At 42.5% G+C, this 6,479-nt stretch overlaps 1 long non-coding RNA gene across 1 annotated transcript; it reads right to left on the bottom strand.

The window, feature by feature from the left end:
* Nucleotides 1-2,392: 2,392 nt before the first annotated feature.
* Nucleotides 2,393-3,662, bottom strand: LOC139259057 (uncharacterized). The gene is made up of 2 exons (XR_011592383.1): nucleotides 3,540-3,662; nucleotides 2,393-3,148 (listed from the first exon to the last, which is right to left on the bottom strand). It is a non-coding gene; the product is annotated as an uncharacterized lncRNA (long non-coding RNA).
* Between the last annotated feature and the right edge of the window lie 2,817 nt (nucleotides 3,663-6,479).

Below are 6,479 nucleotides of genomic sequence, written 5' to 3'. Positions count from 1 at the left end.
TATGTAAAGACCTAATGCCTGCTTCAGGCGTGGGTAACGGATGCCTCTTATTTGTCCTTAGCTAATATGGAGGATGTGCACACGCTTCCTTCTCACCGTTTGGGGCCTAAGTAGGCCGTGCAGAACCTGAAAAATGGACACAATGTGGCCCGAAATCTAGGCCCATGAGTTTAGAATCCCACCATGGCAATCATAGAAGTTTACAGCACGGAAGGAGGCCATTTCGGCCCATCATGTCCATGCTGGCCAACAAGAGGCTATCCAGCCTAATCCCACTTTCCAGCTCGAGGTCCGTAACGCTGCAGGTTACGGCATTTCAGGTGCACATCCAAGTACTTTTTAAATGTGCTGAGGGTTTCTACCCGGAGCTGCAATGTGAAAGTGCCCTTAATTAAAAATTGTGGAGCATGGATGTCAAGGCCTTGGAGAGGGTGTGGAGGAGATTTACTAAGGTAATAGCAGAGATGAGGGACTTCAGTTATGTAGAGGGACTAGAGAAAGTGTGGTTGTTCTCCTTAGAGCAGAGAAAGTTAAGGGGAGATTTAATAGAGATGTTCGAAATTATGAAGGGTTTGAAAGAGTAAATAAAGTGGAAACTGCTTATATTGGCAGGATGGTCGGTAACCAGAGGGCACACATTGAAAGTCATTGGCAACAGAACCAATGGCAAGATAGGGAGCTTTTTTTAAACACGGGGAGTTGTTACAATCTGGAATACACTGTCTGAAAGGGTGGAGGAAGAAGAATTAATAGTAAATTTCAAAAGGGAATTGGATATATAGTTGAAAAGGAAAAAAATTGCAAGGCTATGGAGAAAGAGCAGGGAGTGGGACTAATTGGAGAGCACTTTCAAAGAGCCGTCACAGACACAATGGGCCGTGTTGTAGGCATTAGGCACCTGCTGAATATATCTAAACTCATAAGTTTAAAGTGGCCACAAATAAAATGGCTGCCCAAGCATGATGGGTACTCAGTTAGTCAAGTAATGAACTGGGGCTGACCGAGCAATGACCCTGTGAGGCCCACTACCGGGAATGCCTTAGCTCACTCACTTCCGACAAGATAATATAAACTAAGGACTTCACACAGCAGAGCCCGAGGAACAGAGATAAGGGGGAGGGGGGCCCACCTCACATAACGAGGTCATTAATCAGCCCGAGCTGACAAAAAACGAACATACAGCCCCTGAGATATCAGGAGAATTCTATTGGGTTAAAGAAACCTATATGTAATCTATAATCGGTATGATTGGATTGTGTCCAGCCAAAGTGGGCTGAGTAACTGTAAAGAACTATTGTAAAACATATAAATATCGATGAGTTTCTTTGTTCGTCGGAGAGAAGTGCCTGGATCCAGTCCTGAGGCTTCCTCCCCGCTAGCGAAAATAAAGGCCGCATTGGCGTTGGAACCGACTCTGAGTGTTGAGTGATTCTTCCGAGAAAACATTCACGCTAACAGGCCGAATGGCCTCATTCTACGATATGGGCAGTGTCACCCATAATAGTACTTTTACCAGCAAACAGGTTGTCTCTTGAGCAGAGAACACATCCACGGATTGTGCCATGTCAGTTATCATTTCATTCTCTTATAAACTATATAAAGGACAATCATATCGCGGCATCATAATACGCACATTGTCCGGTCAAACTGCTGAAAACACCATCTATGTATTAACTGCCTGGCACTTTCCACCTGTGCATTAGAAGTAACTTGACCTTGACTAAGTGAAAGTGATCCTGTCGACGTGCCTTCTATCAAGGCTAGTTACTTCATGATACACTTGGGAGTTGTGTAGAAATCAAATGTGCACCTACATACACAGACCACTGATCTTATTTTAGGGGACATTTCACTTGATTGTCGGTTTTATACTCATTCAATATAGAGATTTCAACAACAAGATAATGGTATTAGTTGTACTTACTGTTGGAGTAGTGGCGATTCCCTCCTGTTTGCTTACTGCTCCTGCCACGCTCCCGAGCTACCATCCACACTATTGTTAGCCTGTTAGGTTCAACTTTTTACATTAAACACAAGTGTTAGCGAGTTAATGAGGTGTTTTTATATTTTGTTTGGGCAGAGAGAAGCGTGAGGCATATGTCATTGTTTTACTGCGCTCATTTCAAGATGATTTGCTTCATTATATTGTGCGATAATAGGCAAAAGAAAAACAGTTTGCCGAAGGACAGATATTTGTATTTTATACAGTTATACACCCGTCACTTTGCGCACAAAAAAAGGAGACTCGGATTTATATAGCGCCTTTCACCAGCGGACGTCTCAAAGAGCTTTACAGCCAATGAAGTACTTTTGGAATGTAGTCGCTGTTGGAATGCAGGAAACTTTAACTGCACCGCTTTACAAAATGAAAGAATTAACTGATAGGTTTCAATTAATACTTGCGAATGCCTTTAATCGTTGAAGTTCTGAACAATAACATGGTCCATCACAAAGATCAACTATCTATCGGCGTAATGTTTACATTGAAAAATCATAGAAAAGATTTCTGAAAATCTCAGGGGAGGGAGGCTGAGAAAACTGAGAGTACAGAACTGTGTGAGATGATTACATAATACAAAGATGTCACATCTCTAGTGTTGGACAATGAAGCTTAAGATACTACAAACACGTAAGTAAACACTAAATAACAAGTTATTTTCCATGGATGTAGCGCGCTGTCTAACACTAACTATCCTGCACTAATATCAACACATTGCGTTGCAGAATAATCACAATTACTGTTGAAAAGCTTCTGCTATTCCTAATGCTGAACACCTCAGGAGGTGGTCGAAGAGCCTGCTGCAGAGAGACAGCAGTTTCTGGAGACTGTACTCCCGGACTGTCGCTGGAGACACGGACCCCGCCAAGGGACGGGATCGGGATCGTCGCGCTCTCTGCTGCTCATGTCATCCTCGTCTTCATTCCTGGACGATATCAGGAACTGTCGATCCGTTGATGAGAAGGTTCCCGCGAGTTCCGATCCGCGTTTCCCTAGCGTTAAAATGCCAGCGGCGTGGTTCCCTGCGCCGTGCAGCAGTTCGTAAAGTTTGCAGTAGCACTTTCTCCGGCGACAGCAGTTTGGGAAACTCTGGGTCTGCGGCAGAGCGAGGAGCAGAACTGCCACCAACAGAAGCACTTCACGGGAAGCCTGGAAAACGACAGCATCGATATTGGTGCAAGCAATGTAAAGACATCCCGACACATCATTTAAAAAACAATACTTCAGTGTACAGAAAAGACTGCTGCTTTCAAGTAGACTTTAAGAAAGACAATTAATAGCTGCCACCACATCAGTAATGAAAGTAAACAGTGGGGACTAATCGTGGACTTTATTATGTATATTGAAAAGGAAGTATATTAAATAATGTGGGCTAGTTTTGACTCATTATTTCGATTTCTTGGTACATTTGACAACGGTTCATAGATCATTTTAGGAGTTGCTTTGCTGAGAACTGTACCCTAGTCTCAAAACTTACACGGATCTAATGAGTTAAATCACAAGATAATGTTACATGGTGTATAAACATGAAAAGACCCACCATTCTCTTTGCTGTCAGCGTGGATGGCCAGTTAGTCATTGTGTAGCCTGTTCAGGATGGTCTGGGCACCGATCTGAGGGTTGAGATTGTGAATTTCGAGACTTTACTTAAACTTCGCGCATTCGATGAAACTGACGCGCGGGAAAGAAGCGTGGTTGGTGCGTCACCTAGCGTGTTCATAGTCTTACAGCTCTCAAAATGCAAATCCACTTTAAATGAAACATGTGCATAGTCCAGTGATGTAAACATGAAACCTTTTTCCAATGCTATAATTCCCATTACAATTAATCTGAATAAACACTGAAAGAGTGGTGGAAACAGATTCAATAATAACTATCAAAAGGGAATTGGATACATATTTGAAAAGGAGAAACAGTGCAGGCTGTGAGGAAAGAATGGGGGAGTGGAACTAATTGGATAGTTCTTTCAAAGAGCCAACACAGGGACGATGGGCCGCCCGCATGGCCTCTTTTTGAACTGTAAGATTCTATAATTAATTTCAGAAAGTATTTTCTCTCATTTTTTCCCCCTACGATTCTCCTTTGCGAGATTAAACTGCAACACAAACATTTTACCAATGGAGAAGAACAGTAAGATGTTCTGCCCACATCTGGACACATCACTAGCAGGACAGTGATCACTTCTAGCTGTGCGACCCAACAACCTTCATGAAAGAGGGAAAGCTTTACATCAATACACTGCTTCATGTACTCTGACACTACATGCTATATGAGAATAGATTGGCAGCTAACATAAAAGGTAATGCAAACGTCTTCTATAGGCATGTAAATAGTAAATGGGTAGTAAGAGGATGGACCAAAATGGAAAGCTGCGCATGGAGGCAGAGGGCATGGCTGACGTAATAAATGAGTACTTTGCATCTGTCTTCACCAGGGAAGAAGATGCTGCCAAAGTCATAGTGAAGGAGGAGGTAGTTGAGATACTGGATGGGAAAAAATTGATTAGGAGGAGGTACTAGAAAGGCTGGCTGTACTTAAAGTAGATAAGTCACCAGGACCGGATGGGATGCATCTTAGTATGCTGAGGGAAGTAAAGGTGGAAATTGCAGAGGTACTGACCATAATCTTCCAATCCTCCTTGGTGCCAGAGGACTGGAGAATTGCAAATGTTACAACCTTGTTCAAAAAGGGTGTAAGGATAAACCCAGCAACTACAGGCCAGTCAGTTTAACTTTGGTAGTAGGGAAGCTTTTAGAAACGATAATCCGGGACAAAATTAACAGTCATTTGAACAAGTAGATTTATGAAGTAAAGCCAGCACGGATTTGTTAATGGCAAATCGTGTTTAACTAAGCCAGATAAATCCCCTGGACCTGATGGCTTGCATCCTAGGGCCTTAAGAGAAGTAACGGCAGGGATAGTGGATGCATTGGTTGTAATTTACCAAAATTCCCTGGATTCTGGGAAGGTCTCAGCAGATTGGAAAACTGCAAATGTAACGCCCCTATTTAAAAAAGGAGGCAGACAAAAAGCAGGAAACTATAGTCTAGTTAACCTAACATCTGTGGTTGGGAAAATGTTGGAGTCCATTATTAAAGAAGCAGTAGCAGGACATTTGGAAAAGCATAATTGGAATTGAAAATATAACGCCAATATTTAAAAAAGGAGGCAGACAAAGCAGGAAACTATAGACCAGTTAGCCTTACATCTGTGGTTGGGAAAATGTTGGAATCCATTATTAAAGAAGCAGTACCAGGACATTTGGAAAAACATAATTCGGTCAGGCAGGATCAGCATGGATTTATGAAGGGGAAGTCATGTTTGACAAATTTGCTGGAATTCTTTGAGGATGTAACGAACAGGGTGGATAAAGGAAAACCAGTGGATGTGGTGTATTTGAACTTCCAGAAGGCATTTGACAAGGTGCCACTTAAAAGGTACTGCACAAGATAAAAGTTCACGGGGTTGGGGATAATATATTAGCATGGATAGAGGATTGGCTAACTAACAGAAAACAGAGATTCGGGATAAATGGTTCATTCTCAGGTTGGCAATCAGTAAGTAGTGGGGTGGTGCAGGGATCAGTGCTGGGACCCCAACTATTTACAATCTATATTAACGACTTGGAAGACAGGACCGAGTGTAATGTAGCCAAGTTTGCTGATGATACAAAGGTGGGAGGAAAAGCATTGTGCGAGAAGGACACAAAAAATCTGCAAAAGGATATAGACAGGCGAAGTGAGTGGCAAAAATTTGGCAGATGAAATATAATGTTGGAAAGTGTGAGGTCGTGCACTTTGGCAGAAAAAAATCAAAGGGCAAGTTATTATTTAAATGGAGAAAAATTGCAAATTGCTGCAGTACAGCGGGACCTGGGGGCACTTGTGCATGAAACACAAAATGTTAGTATGCAAGTACGGCAAGTGATCAGGAAGGCCAATGGAATCTTGGCCTTTATTGCAAAGGGGTGGAGTATAAAAGCAGGGAAGTCTTGCTACAGTTATACAGGGTATTGGTGAGGCCACACCTGGAATACTGCGTGCAGTTTTGGTTTCCATATTTATGAAACGATATATTTGCTTTGGAGGCAGTTCAGAGAAGGTTCACTAGGTTGATTCCGGAGATGAGGGGGTTGACTTATGAGGAAAGGTTGAGTAGGTTGGGCCTCTACTCATTAGAATTCAGAAGAATGAGAAGTGATCTTATCAAAAAGTTTAAGATTATGAGGGGCTTGACAAGGTGAATGCAGAGAGGATGTTTCCACTGATAGGGGAGACTAGAAAAAGGGTCATAATCTTAGAATAAGGGGCCGCTCATTCAGAGAGTTGTAAATCTGTGGAATTCGGTGCCTCAGGGAGCTGTGGAAGCTGGGACATTGAATACATTTAAGACAGAGATAGACAGTTTCTTAACTGATAAGGGATTAAAGGGTTATGGGGAACAAGCAGGGAAGTGGACCTGAGTCCATGATTGGATCAGC

This window comes from Pristiophorus japonicus, chromosome 3, assembly GCF_044704955.1.
Source record: "Pristiophorus japonicus isolate sPriJap1 chromosome 3, sPriJap1.hap1, whole genome shotgun sequence".
NCBI lineage: Eukaryota > Metazoa > Chordata > Chondrichthyes > Pristiophoridae > Pristiophorus > Pristiophorus japonicus.
Note: the sequence above shows the minus strand (reverse complement) of the source record. Positions and strands in the feature narration are given on the sequence as shown.